This window comes from Schistocerca gregaria, chromosome 5 (genome assembly GCF_023897955.1).
Source record: "Schistocerca gregaria isolate iqSchGreg1 chromosome 5, iqSchGreg1.2, whole genome shotgun sequence".
Taxonomy (NCBI): Eukaryota; Metazoa; Arthropoda; class Insecta; order Orthoptera; family Acrididae; genus Schistocerca; species Schistocerca gregaria.
In genome coordinates, this window is record NC_064924.1 from 474,666,374 (window position 1) to 474,680,667 (window position 14,294).

Genomic DNA, 14,294 nt, shown 5'->3' on the forward strand with positions numbered 1-14,294 from the left:
CTTTATGATGAGTCCTTACCAAATCGTGATATTTTTTTTCATAACACTCTTTCCTTCTTTATCTTTAAAAGTCCTTAGTCCTAAGTCAGATGCTGTCTCTTGGAATGCAATTATCATAATATTCTTCCATTTGAGGAAATGTGTTAATGTTTTATGTTTACCTGTTTTCAGGAAGGAATTCACATTAACAGTGGCTAGATAACGTACATTCTTATTTGGATGTTTCGTCTTTGTTGCTCTAGGCAGGTTTCAGGGCCCTCCGACTCAACTTTTGCATAACGTTATAAGCCCTAGAATCCCAGTGCTCACTTTTCATTGTCTTACAAATGAGATACTGCTTATTCCCTGCGGTAGAAACTCTTACAAAGTGCGTTGTCATGATAATTCGTTAATGTGTTAGAAAAGAAAATTCCCAGCCACATATCTGGTGACCAGATGCTGTCCACTTTGATGCTTGCTGCAAGTCGGACGCGAGGTGGATTTCGCAGGATACCTCGCCAGGCTACAGTGCCATACTGATGGTCTTCGTCAACACATTCACGGCCGCCGAACATCCCACCTTACAGTCTAGTTCGCATTCCCTCTAAGCAGCAAGCTATGCCTCCCTGCCTTGTCGTCTGGATCGCTGTATACTTGAGCTAACCCGCCATCACAAGTCCTTGTCCATGGGGGAATGCTAATATTATAAAACATATACCACGATGTTTTCATGTACGCTATTTGCATTACTTGCAATTAAAAGAGAAACCATACAAGTGCGTTCTTTCCGAAAGTCAGAACATCGTCATTGCCCATTTCTAACCATCTGTATCTTATACGCACACAAATTACGTGAAATGATTGATTTTATATTTGAAGTTATGTGAGGGATACAAACTGCGTCGAAGCGCTAAAGCTATTATCGTAGAGTGATTTGTATCCTCAATTACGGACAGAGCGAGGTGGCGCAGTGGCTAGCACACTGGACTCGCATTCGGGAGGACGACGGTTCAATCCCGTCTCTGGCCATCCTGATTTAGGTTTTCCGTGATTTCCCTAAATCGCTTCAAGCAAATGACGGGATGGTTCCTTTGAAAGGGCACGGCCGATTTCCTTTCCCATCCTTCCCTCACCCGAGCTTGCTCTCCGTCTCTAATGACCTCGTTGTCGATGGGACGTTAAGACTCTAATCTCCTCCTCCTCCTCCTCAATTACGGAGTAGAACGGCTCAATTACACGTTCTGACACGAGTGCAGATTTTTTTATCTTCTTCGAATCAGAAGTAATTTTGCTTATACATCATATTATTTATAGTAGTATCCTTGATAAAACCTCAGTTTCAGAATAAATATTCTTTTTCTTTAATGTACACATAGAGCTCGTAGCGGTTCTCTCCTACGGAGTTCCATGTTTAACACTATAATGTGAGTTGAAATGAGTGCACATAAACAGCCGACTTGCTGCAACGTTTCTAAGGTGCTCGTTCCCAACCACCGGGTAACAACAATCCGACCATAGTCAAAGTCACGTATGTCAATTTCGTCACGAGAATTGTTCCCCTTTTACCTCTGTTCCGCTTACACAAGGTGCGTCAATAGGTTGAGCACAGATCGAAGGAGCTGATGGAGGAGTCGGAATGCCGCTTTGGAAGAGTAACGTATGACCTTGGAGATAATCCTGAACCACTGAAAGCTTTGGAATGTCAGGACAATCAGCACACACGCGCCTGAAGTGTACTGTTGCATGCAGCTAACAGGAGCGCTTGTTCACATTTCTGTACAAGGTCATGATGTACTCAGTGCTCCATATTCACAGCTGTTAGATCAGTAAGTCACTTATATGTTCCACGGATCATTTGAACGATTCTTTTATAGAAATGATGTGGAAAGAGTCACCTTACAGGATATATATACGTGATTAGTGTCAACATTAATGAAGTCACTGTATTTTTTAGTCTTACTCATTCATCTACACTTAATACAAGGGTAGTTTCAGGTATCAGTTTTTAAATGTAAATTCGTCCATGGAATAGAAAGTGTTCTCCAGGAAAAATGATTTTAAGTTAGATTTAATCCTCTTGCTACCTGTCAGATATTTTACGTTATTGCGAAAACATTCAAGAATTTTTGTTGCTGCATATTGAACTCCTCTCTTAGCCATGGACAGCCTTACTAATGGGTAATAAAGGTCGATTTTTCCCTCTATTGTTGAAGGTACAAATATGACTGTTGTTCTCAAATTGTTATAGATTATTTATGAAGAATTTCTTTAGCGAATATATTTAGGGTGAAGGCGCAGTTAAAATGCCTAGAGGTCCCTGCATGACGCCCGTGGGGGCACACAACATATTATTCTCACACTCACTTTGTGCAGTCAATATTTTCTTTCTAAGTAATGAGTTTCTAAAGAATTATTCCATAAGAGGTAGTATGCAAAATTAGACAGGAGAGTGATTCTTTTTTTTTCCATGATTAGCAGTTACACGAAGAGCAAAAGTAGCTGAACTTAATTGTTTGAGAAGCTCAATGACATACTACTTCCATTTCAAGTTTTCATTAATATCTACACCCAAAAATTTGGAGCATTCAGTCCTATTTACGGATTCTTGCTCATGCACTACATCAGTTGTTGGTACGAGCATTTGTTGTACGAAACTTGGTATAGTGCGTGTTTATTTTTTCAAAATTTAGGAGAGTCCATTTTCTGAGAACCACTTTATAAATCTTCGGAAAATATCATTTACTATCTCTTCTGCTGCTTTATGTGTAAAGAAATTTATAATAATACTACTATCGCCTGCAGAAAGCATCAATTTTGATTGTTGAATTATATATAAGGAATTCGAGTGTATACAAAATTGAACCCTGTGGGACTTCCTTTGTGATTTATTTCCAGTCACAAAAATATTCTACCATTCCGACAGCTTTGAATTATTCAGCACAACTTTCTGCAGTCTGCTTGTTAAGTAAGATTCAAACCAGCTGTGTGGAAAGTCGTTAGTTCCATACATGTTGAGTTTTTCTAAGGGAGTAACATGATCAAGCTATTCAATGCATTGGAAAGATCCCAAAAACTACCAGTTGGTGATATTTCATTATTAAAGACTTGCACTATTTGATGAGTGATTGTACAAATAGCATTCTCCACCGAGCAGTTATTCTGGAATCGAAACTGTCATATGCTACGTAAATTGTTTCCACTTCATTCTGAAAGTATTCTTGACTACGTTACTTTTTCGAAAATTTTGGAAAAGATGTCAGTAAAGAAATTGGAAGATAATAGTTTAAGCCTGTCTTTTCACCTTCTTTAAGGAGAAGGTTAACAATAGCATATTTTAACTGTCTGTGCCGCTATGCACTGGATATATCACCAACGACATTATTTATTAAGTTGAAACCACATTTCAGAATGTGTGTGAAATTCCATCTACACCACAACGGTTGGGGAGGTATATCTGCATGACCACCGTCCTGCCATGACGTGACACCACCAGATTTTTTTTATTCATTTACTTTTTTATTCTATTTATTTTTTTCTTTTGGTGGGGCACTTTAGAAGCCTTGTGTACGTAACACAAGTTTACAACGAAGAAACGCTTCGTATCGAGGTCACTTGTAGAATCCGACGAGGACGTTCAGATGCCTGATGTACTTGGTAGTGTGCGCTAGGATTTCCTACGAAGATGCTGTCCCTGCACTGAATGTGATGGTCTGATTATATAACACTTCTGCAACATTCTTGAGCAAACAGTACATTATCTATGCTGAACTTAACGTACTTGTGCTCTGATTGTCCTTGTTGATACTGACATTCCAAATGCGACGTACTTGCCTCCAGTGCTTACAACAAGCGTTCACACAAGATAAGGCGTTATCAGAGGCGAGACTATTTCTAATGTTGTCATTTTGGGGACTGTCACACATCTGTCACATCATCCAATAAATGTTTTCGTCACCTACTTAATAATTAATAACTGTAGTCTAGATTGTGGACAGTGCTGGAAATTAATACTCGTAATGTTCCAGACACCAACCAGTTTGTGTGTATAAATGACAAACGTAAATTTCAAGTTTGTGAACTAACACAACGATAGAGTCTCTTGCAATACTAAAATTAATGTGACTGATTGTCTAAAAAATTTTCAAGTCCAGCTCTTTTGGTCAAATGTTATAGTTTTCCAACTAACTGAGGTGAAATATTACAAGTCCGTCGCTTCACCTCAAACTAACAGACGACAATTATCTAAGTTTTCACAATAACAACACAATATTTCAAAAGTCCATGAATCTCTTAATTTTTTAGTTGTTTACAATTTAACCAGTGACGTAGTTCATTTGTCCTTAACTGCTCTAATTATCATTAAACATAGTGAAATTCACAATTCTATGTACAACTGCTGCAGTCTGTCTTCACCCTGCCGCTGCTGTTTTCTAACTTATATTTTACTTTCCTTTAAAATGCGTATTTAGTTCCCCAAAACAACATTCCGTATTATGAGTCAAAATATATTACGTCGGTAAGAAATTGTGGAACTATTTCTATAACGTTTCCCAAAGCTTTCCCTAATTCAGATTTATTCACATGATCATAATTTCCTATTTAGTTAGATAGTTACATGTTCCACGTATCATTTGAACGATCCTTTAATCGAAATGATGAGTAACGAGCTAGTTTGCAGGTTACGTATAATGGCTAGTGTTAACATTAATAAACATTATTAGTTTTGGTTCTGCATTCGTCACCGAAATACAGGCAGTTGTCCATGTGAAATGATATTCATTGTGATTTAAAACTTGCTTCATTATCTGTCAGACTTTTTATGTTATGGGTAAAAATATGAAGAATTTTTGTTGCTCCAAACTGAACTTCTTTCTGAGCAACTTGCAGGTGTAACAATGGCTAATAAAGATCATTTTTCCGTCTAGTGCTGTACATGTTAACATCACTGTTCTTCTCAAATTGTTGTGCATCATGTATGACAAATTTCATTAGCGAATATATGTATTGTTACGGTGCAGTTAAAATACCTAGTTCCTTGAAGAGGTACATACATTACGTGAGTTGATGAACAACACTTATTATTCTTAGTGGTCACTTATGTTTAATCAGTACTTTTTTCCTAAATGATAAGTTACTTCAGAAAATTATTCTGTAAGAAATTATTGATTGGAAATATGCAAAATATGTCATGAGGTTGATACATTTGTCTCCAGATCAGCAGTTACATAAAGATCAAAAGCAGAGGATCTTAAATGTTTGAGAAGCTCAGTAATATGCTTCTTCCAGATCTAGTTTAGATAAATATGTACATCCAAAAATTTGATGCATTGTACTGTATTTACTGACCCTGCTCATGTACTACACCAACTGTTCGTAAGACCATTTGTTGCACAAAATTGATACTAGCGGGGTTTCTTTTCTCAGAATTTAGGGAGAGTCCATTTTCCGAAAATATATTAATAATTCTTTGGATAATATCATTTACCTATTCCATTTTCCGTGTTTCACCGCCTCTGTCAGTTCCCTCAATCTATACGCAACAGTTTGAATACCCCGTGCTGCGTCACATTTTCGCTACACCATCAGGAGGCATTCAGTCACACAAACTTATCCTCCCACGTTGTAATATAAATTACTAAACGTGGTCGTTTACCGCCCCTTGTGATGAATCAGTGTTGGTTATATGTGCTAAAATTAGCAGACTTTTGGTACTGTAATTGCATATATCGCGTCCACTCCACCTATTCATTTCCTAAAACGAACTTTGTAGTACATTATAGGGAGTCTTTATGAAATGTTCTCCGATAGTGACATATCATTATTTCTTTTTTCTTTAGGACTAGTGTAATCTTTGTTTTGTTTTGGATAGTTTTGGAATATAACGGGAGAAAATAGTCGAATTCCATCGATTGCCTCCAACGCAGCCACCAATTGGAAAGCGCTAACATGCACTGACTAGGAAACACAGTCTTGACATTAGTAAGTGTCAGCTCCTATTACGTTTTCTTTTTCATGACTAATGATGGCAACAGTATCAATATAGGTCAAAGATTTATAAAGCGGTACTCAGAAAATGGACTCTCCTAAATTTTGAAAAAATAAACACGCACTATACCAAGTTTCGTACAACAAATGCTCGTACCAACAACTGATGTAGTGCATGAGCAAGAATCCGTAAATAGGACTGAATGCTCCACATTTTTGGGTGTAGATATTAATGAAAACTTGAAACGGAAGTAGTATGTCATTGAACTTCTCAAACAATTAAGTTCAGCTACTTTTGCTCTTCGTGTAACTGCTAATCATGGGAAAAAAAAGAATCACTCTCCTGTCTAATTTTGCATACTACCTCTTATGGAATAATTCTTTAGAAACTCATTACTTAGAAAGAAAATATTGACTGCACAAAGCGAGTGTGAGAATATGTTGTGTGCCCCCACGGGCGTCATGCAGGGACCTCTAGGCATTTTAACTGCGCCTTCACCCTAAATATATTCGCTAAAGAAATTCTTCATAAATAATCTATAACAATTTGAGAACAACAGTCATATTTGTACCTTCAACAATAGAGGGAAAAATCGACCTTTATTACCCATTAGTAAGGCTGTCCATGGCTAAGAAAGGAGTTCAATATGCAGCAACAAAAATTCTTGAATGTTTTCGCAATAACGTAAAATATCTGACAGGTAGCAAAAGAAATTAAATCTAACTTAAAATCATTTTTCCTGGAGAACACTTTCTATTCCATGGACGAATTTACATTTAAAAACTGATACCTGAAAATACCCTTGTATTAAGTGTAGATGAATGAGTAAGACTAAAAAAATACAGTGACTTCATTAATGTTGACACTAATCACGTATATATATCCTGTAAGGTGACTCTTTCCACATCATTTCTATAAAAGAATCGTTCAAATGATCCGTGGAACATATAAGTGACTTACTGATCTAACAGCTGTGAATATGGAGCACTGAGTACATCATGACCTTGTACAGAAATGTGAACAAGCACTCCTGTTAGCTGCATGCAACAGTACACTTCAGGCGCGTGTGTGCTGATTGTCCTGACATTCCAAAGCTTTCAGTGGTTCAGGATTATCTCCAAGGTCATACGTTACTCTTCCAAAGCGGCATTCCGACTCCTCCATCAGCTCCTTCGATCTGTGCTCAACCTATTGACGCACCTTGTGTAAGCGGAACAGAGGTAAAAGGGGAACAATTCTCGTGACGAAATTGACATACGTGACTTTGACTATGGTCGGATTGTTGTTACCCGGTGGTTGGGAACGAGCACCTTAGAAACGTTGCAGCAAGTCGGCTGTTTATGTGCACTCATTTCAACTCACATTATAGTGTTAAACATGGAACTCCGTAGGAGAGAACCGCTACGAGCTCTATGTGTATATTAAAGAAAAAGAATATTTATTCTGAAACTGAGGTTTTATCAAGGATACTAATATAAATAATATGGTGTATAAGCAAAATTACTTCTGATTCGAAGAAGATAAAAAAATCTGCATTCGTGTCAGAACGTGTAATTGAGCCGCTCTACTCCGTAATTGAGGAGGAGGAGGAGGAGGAGATTAGAGTCTTAACGTCCCATCGACAACGAGGTCATTAGAGACGGAGAGCAAGCTCGGGTGAGGGAAGGATAGGAAAGGAAATCGGCCGTGCCCTTTCAAAGGAACCATCCCGTCATTTGCCTGAAGCGATTTAGGGAAATCACGGAAAACCTAAATCAGGATGGCCAGAGACGGGATTGAACCGTCGTCCTCCCGAATGCGAGTCCAGTGTGCTAGCAAATGCGCCACCTCGCTCGGTCCGTAATTGAGGATACAAATCACTCTACGATAATAGCTTTAGCGCTTCGACGCAGTTTGTATCCCTCACATAACTTCAAATATAAAATCAATCATTTCACGTAATTTGTGTGCGTATAAGATACAGATGGTTAGAAATGGGCAATGACGATGTTCTGACTTTCGGAAAGAACGCACTTGTATGGTTTCTCTTTTAATTGCAAGTAATGCAAATAGCGTACATGAAAACATCGTGGTATATGTTTTATAATATTAGCATTCCCCCATGGACAAGGCCTTGTGATGGCGGGTTAGCTCAAGTATACAGCGATCCAGACGACAAGGCAGGGAGGCATAGCTTGCTGCTTAGAGGGAATGCGAACTAGACTGTAAGGTGGGATGTTCGGCGGCCGTGAATGTGTTGACGAAGACCATCAGTATGGTACTGTAGCCTGGCGAGGTATCCTGCGAAATCCACCTCGCGTCCGACTTTGCAGCAAGCATCAAAGTGGACAGCATCTGGTCACCAGATATGTGGCTGGGAATTTTCTTTTCTAACACATTAACGAATTATCATGACAACGCACTTCGTAAGAGTTTCTACCGCAGGGAATAAGCAGTATCTCATTTGTAAGACAATGAAAAGTGAGCACTGGGATTCTAGGGCTTATAACGTTATGCAAAAGTTGAGTCGGAGGGCCCTGAAACCTGCCTAGAGCAACAAAGACGAAACATCCAAATAAGAATGTACGTTATCTAGCCACTGTTAATGTGAATTCCTTCCTGAAAACAGGTAAACATAAAACATTAACACATTTCCTCAAATGGAAGAATATTATGATAACTGCATTCCAAGAGACAGCATATACCAACGAGCACCTATCTGACTTAGGACTAAGGACTTTTAAAGATAAAGAAGGAAAGAGTGTTATGGAAAAAAATATCACAATTTGGTAAGGACTCATCATAAAGAAAAAATAAATGTTAGACTAATTAGTAGAACTTCAGTCCATAAATGAAAGTCTTTCCACTTAACCCTTTAAAGTCAAAAAACAGAGCGTATACTACTGTAAACACACATGCGCCAACAAATGAAGGAAGAAAAAGAGTACAAGAAATGCTAACACAAGAAATCTGGCAAATAATCAGCTGCACGTTAAACAGAATTTCATCACGAAACACAGTAATATTACTTGGGGGAGCAACGTCACAGGTGCACATTAGGCAGATATCCCGTACATGGAAGAACTAAGACATGTGGAGGACAACTTATTAGCCCATGTGAAGAACGTGCTGTACTTCTAAAGTCTGCGGTCTTCAAGAAGTTTCCACCGAAGCAAACTACATGTGTGTCACCAAATCCAATTCGTGGAGAGGAATGACTAGATTATGCAAACACTCTGGAGTGTAAATAATGTTGAAATCGTTAAAAATGTTGGTTTAAATACAGACTGTTAGATCTACATAATGCAGTTATAAATTAGAATCATAATTAAAAAAAGGGATCGTACCTGGGTAAAAACTACGGCACAATCAACTTAACTATGGAAATAAATTATTATGCAGTACTAAGAAAAAAATGTCCGAACCGTGGGAACAATTCCAAAAACACAAAACAGGAGCAGTAGAAGATGCCATCCTCCTTTAAAAGAATAAAATAAAAAACACGAGCACGCCCGGTCGAACGATGACTGTGATTATTTAGTATTCAAAAGGCAGAGAGGCGGGAACACTGGAATGTAAACAAAAACGATAATAATCGAAAAGCCTTTATAGAAGCCAGGAAAGCAACGTCAAAATCTCTTTAGAGGCTCCATCAGGTGCATTTCAGCCATTCTAAAGTTGCCCACATCAACCCTTTGTGATATGAGTGTGAAGTCGAAATGCGAAGCATCAACCACATCTAAACCGATATCACGCAGACCTCGTGTAGTCACTGGCTGGGACTGTCGAACTCGGCCGATGATGTTTGTAAGAAATGGCATGGAATCAGTAGAAGGGATCGCACAGCAGTTCCAAAGTGATACCAGCTCTCCAGTTAGCACAGTGACTGGGCATACGGAGTTGAAAAAAATGGGCTAATATGGTCGAGAAGCTCCTCATATGCCAAACGTCTCTTTAGTAAATGCTAAGCGCCTTTGAGGTGGTGTAAAGAGTGATTCCACTGAACTGTGGATGACTGGAGACGAGTCGTTTGGAGTGAACAGTTGACTGATGCCTGGAGAATGTTACCTGTCGTCTTGTGTAGTGTCAACAGTGACGGACAAAGGGGGTGGTGTTACGGAATGGGGGTGTTTTTCATAGTTAGGTTGTGGCGGAGAACAGCAGTCCTGAAGTAGAGTGGGCTGCCCAGGGCCCTAACTGGACCCTACTCAACATCTTATGGATGAGCGACAACGTCGACTTCTCTCCAGACCCCATAATTACCTCATTTCGTCCCCGTTCTTGAGGAAGAATGGGCTCTGATTCCTTCGCAGACATTCAGACACCTCACTGAAAGTGTCCCCATTGGTGTTCAAACCGTCGTAAAGGTGAAGGTTACCTTCATTCAGGATGAATGTCCAAAAAAGGTGCTCGGATACTTCCGATCAGTTAATGCGCGCATTGTACGTTAAAAGGACTTACGTGTAGTATATAATATTTTTAAATGAAGTTCTACCGGACGGCAAAATAAAGTTTTCGAAACTAGATGGGAAACAATAAATATTTAAACTGTTTTCTTATAGTAAAAATAAAACTGTCCATTAATAATTAATAGATTAAACCCTACTTTTGCTCTTCGTGTAACTGCTAATCATGGGAAAAAAAGAATCACTCTCCTGTCTAATTTTGCATACTACTTCTTATGGAATAATTCTTTAGAAACTCATTACTTAGAAAGAAAATATTGACTGCACAAAGCGAGTGTGAGAATAATATGTTGTGTGCCCCCACGGGCGTCATGCAGGGACCTCTAGGCATTTTAACTGCGCCTTCACCCTAAATATATTCGCTAAAGAAATTCTTCATAAATAATCTATAACAATTTGAGAACAACAGTCATATTTGTACCTTCAACAATAGAGGGAAAAATCGACCTTTATTACCCATTAGTAAGGCTGTCCATGGCTAAGAAAGGAGTTCAATATGCAGCAACAAAAATTCTTGAATGTTTTCGCAATAACGTAAAATATCTGACAGGTAGCAAGAGGATTAAATCTAACTTAAAATCATTTTTCCTGGAGAACACTTTCTATTCCATGGACGAATTTACATTTAAAAACTGATACCTGAAAATACACTTGTATTAAGTGTAGATGAATGAGTAAGACTAAAAAATACAGTGACTTCATTAATGTTGACACTAATCACGTATATACACTCCTGGAAATGGAAAAAAGAACACATTGACACCGGTGTGTCAGACCCACCATACTTGCTCCGGACACTGCAAGAGGGCTGTACAAGCAATGATCACACGCACGGCACAGCGGACACACCAGGAACCCCGGTGTTGGCCGTCGAATGGCGCTAGCTGCGCAGCATTTGTGCACCGCCGCCGTCAGTGTCAGCCAGTTTGCCGTGGCATACGGAGCTCCATCGCAGTCTTTATCACTGGTAGCATGCTGCGACAGCGTGGACGTGAACCGTATGTGCAGTTGACGGACTTTGAGCGAGGGCGTATAGTGGGCATGCGGGAGGCCGGGTGGACGTACCGCGGAATTGCTCAACACGTGGGGAGTGAGGTCTCCACAGTACATCGATGTTGTCGCCAGTGGTCGGCGGAAGGTGCACGTGCCCGTCGACCTGGGACCGGACCGCAGCGACGCACGAATGCACGCCAAGACCGTAGCATCCTACACAGTGCCGTAGGGGACCGCACCGCCACTTCCCAGCAAATTAGGGACACTGTTGCTCCTGGGGTATCGGCGGGGACCATTCGCAACCATCTCCATGAAGCTGGGCTACGGTCCCGCACACCGTTAGGCCGTCTTCCGCTGACGCCCCAACATCGTGCAGCCCGCCTCCAGTGGTGTCGCTACAGGCGTGAATGGAGCGACGAATGGAGTCGTGTTGTCTTCAGCGATGAGAGTCGCTTCTGCCTTGGTGCCAATGATGGTCGTATGCGTGTTTGGCGCTGTGCAGGTGAGCGCCACAATTAGGACTGCATACGACTGAGGCACACAGGGCCAACACCCGGCATCATGGTGTTGGGAGCGATCTCCTACACTGGCCGTACACCTCTGGTGATCGTCGAGGGGACACTGAATAGTGCACGGTACATCCAAACCGTCATCGAACCCATCGTTCTACCATTCCTAGACCAGCAAGGGAACTTGCTGTTCCAACAGGACAATGCACGTCAGCATGTATTCCGTGCCACCCAACGTGCTCTAGAAGGTGTAAGTCAACTACCCTGGCCAGCAAGATCTCCGGATCTGTCCCCCATTGAGCATGTTTGGGACTGGATGAAGCGTCGTCTCACGCGGTCTGCACGTCCAGCACGAACACTGGTCCAACAGAGGTGCCAGGTGGAAATTGCATGGCAAGCCGTTCCACAGGACTACATCCAGCATCTCTACGATCATCTCCATGGGAGAATAGCAGCCTGCATTGCTGCAAAAGGTGGATATACACTGTACTAGTGCCAGCATTGTGCATGCTCTGTTGCCTGTGTCTATGTGCCTGTGGTTCTGTCAGTGTGATCATGTGATGTATCTGACCCCAGGAATGTGTCAATAAAGTTTTCCCTTCCTGGGACAATGAATTCACGGTGTTCTTATTTCAATTTCCAGGAGTGTATATCCTGTAAGGTGACTCTTTCCACATCATTTCTATAAAAGAATCGTTCAAATGATCCGTGGAACATATAAGTGACTTACTGATCTAACAGCTGTAAATATGGAGCACTGAGTACATCATGACCTTGTACAGAAATGTGAACAAGCGCTCCTGTTAGCTGCATGCAACTGTACACGTCAGGCGCGTGTGTGCTGATTGTCCTGACATTCCAAAGCTTTCAGTGGTTCAGGATTATCTCCAAGGTCATACGTTACTCTTCCAAAGCGGCATTCCGACTCCTCCATCAGCTCCTTCGATCTGTGCTCAACCTATTGACGCACCTTGTGTAAGCGGAACAGAGGTAAAAGGGGAACAATTCTCGTGACGAAATTGACATACGTGACTTTGACTATGGTCGGATTGTTGTTACCCGGTGGTTGGGAACGAGCACCTTAGAAACGTTGCAGCAAGTCGGCTGTTTATGTGCACTCATTTCAACTCACATTATAGTGTTAAACATGGAACTCCGTAGGAGAGAACCGCTACGAGCTCTATGTGTATATTAAAGAAAAAGAATATTTATTCTGAAACTGAGGTTTTATCAAGGATACTACTATAAATAATATGATGTATAAGCAAAATTACTTCTGATTCGAAGAAGATAAAAAAATCTGCACTCGTGTCAGAACGTGTAATTGAGCCGTTCTACTCCGTAATTGAGGAGGAGGAGGAGGAGATTAGAGTCTTAACGTCCCATCGACAACGAGGTCATTAGAGACGGAGAGCAAGCTCGGGTGAGGGAAGGATGGGAAAGGAAATCGGCCGTGCCCTTTCAAAGGAACCATCCCGTCATTTGCTTGAAGCGATTTAGGGAAATCACGGAAAACCTAAATCAGGATGGCCAGAGACGGGATTGAACCGTCGTCCTCCCGAATGCGAGTCCAGTGTGCTAGCCACTGCGCCACCTCGCTCTGTCCGTAATTGAGGATACAAATCACTCTACGATAATAGCTTTAGCGCTTCGACGCAGTTTGTATCCCTCACATAACTTCAAATATAAAATCAATCATTTCACGTAATTTGTGTGCGTATAAGATACAGATGGTTAGAAATGGGCAATGACGATGTTCTGACTTTCGGAAAGAACGCACTTGTATGGTTTCTCTTTTAATTGCAAGTAATGCAAATAGCGTACATGAAAACATCGTGGTATATGTTTTATAATATTAGCATTCCCCCATGGACAAGGCCTTGTGATGGCGGGTTAGCTCAAGTATACAGCGATCCAGACGACAAGGCAGGGAGGCATAGCTTGCTGCTTAGAGGGAATGCGAACTAGACTGTAAGGTGGGATGTTCGGCGGCCGTGAATGTGTTGACGAAGACCATCAGTATGGTACTGTAGCCTGGCGAGGTATCCTGCGAAATCCACCTCGCGTCCGACTTGCAGCAAGCATCAAAGTGGACAGCATCTGGTCACCAGATATGTGGCTGGGAATTTTCTTTTCTAACACATTAACGAATTATCATGACAACGCACTTTGTAAGAGTTTCTACCACAGGGAATAAGCAGTATCTCATTTGTAAGACAATGAAAAGTGAGCACTGGGATTCTAGGGCTTATAACGTTATGCAAAAGTTGAGTCGGAGGGCCCTGAAACCTGCCTAGAGCAACAAAGACGAAACATCCAAATAAGAATGTACGTTATCTAGCCACTGTTAATGTGAATTCCTTCCTGAAAACAGGTAAACAT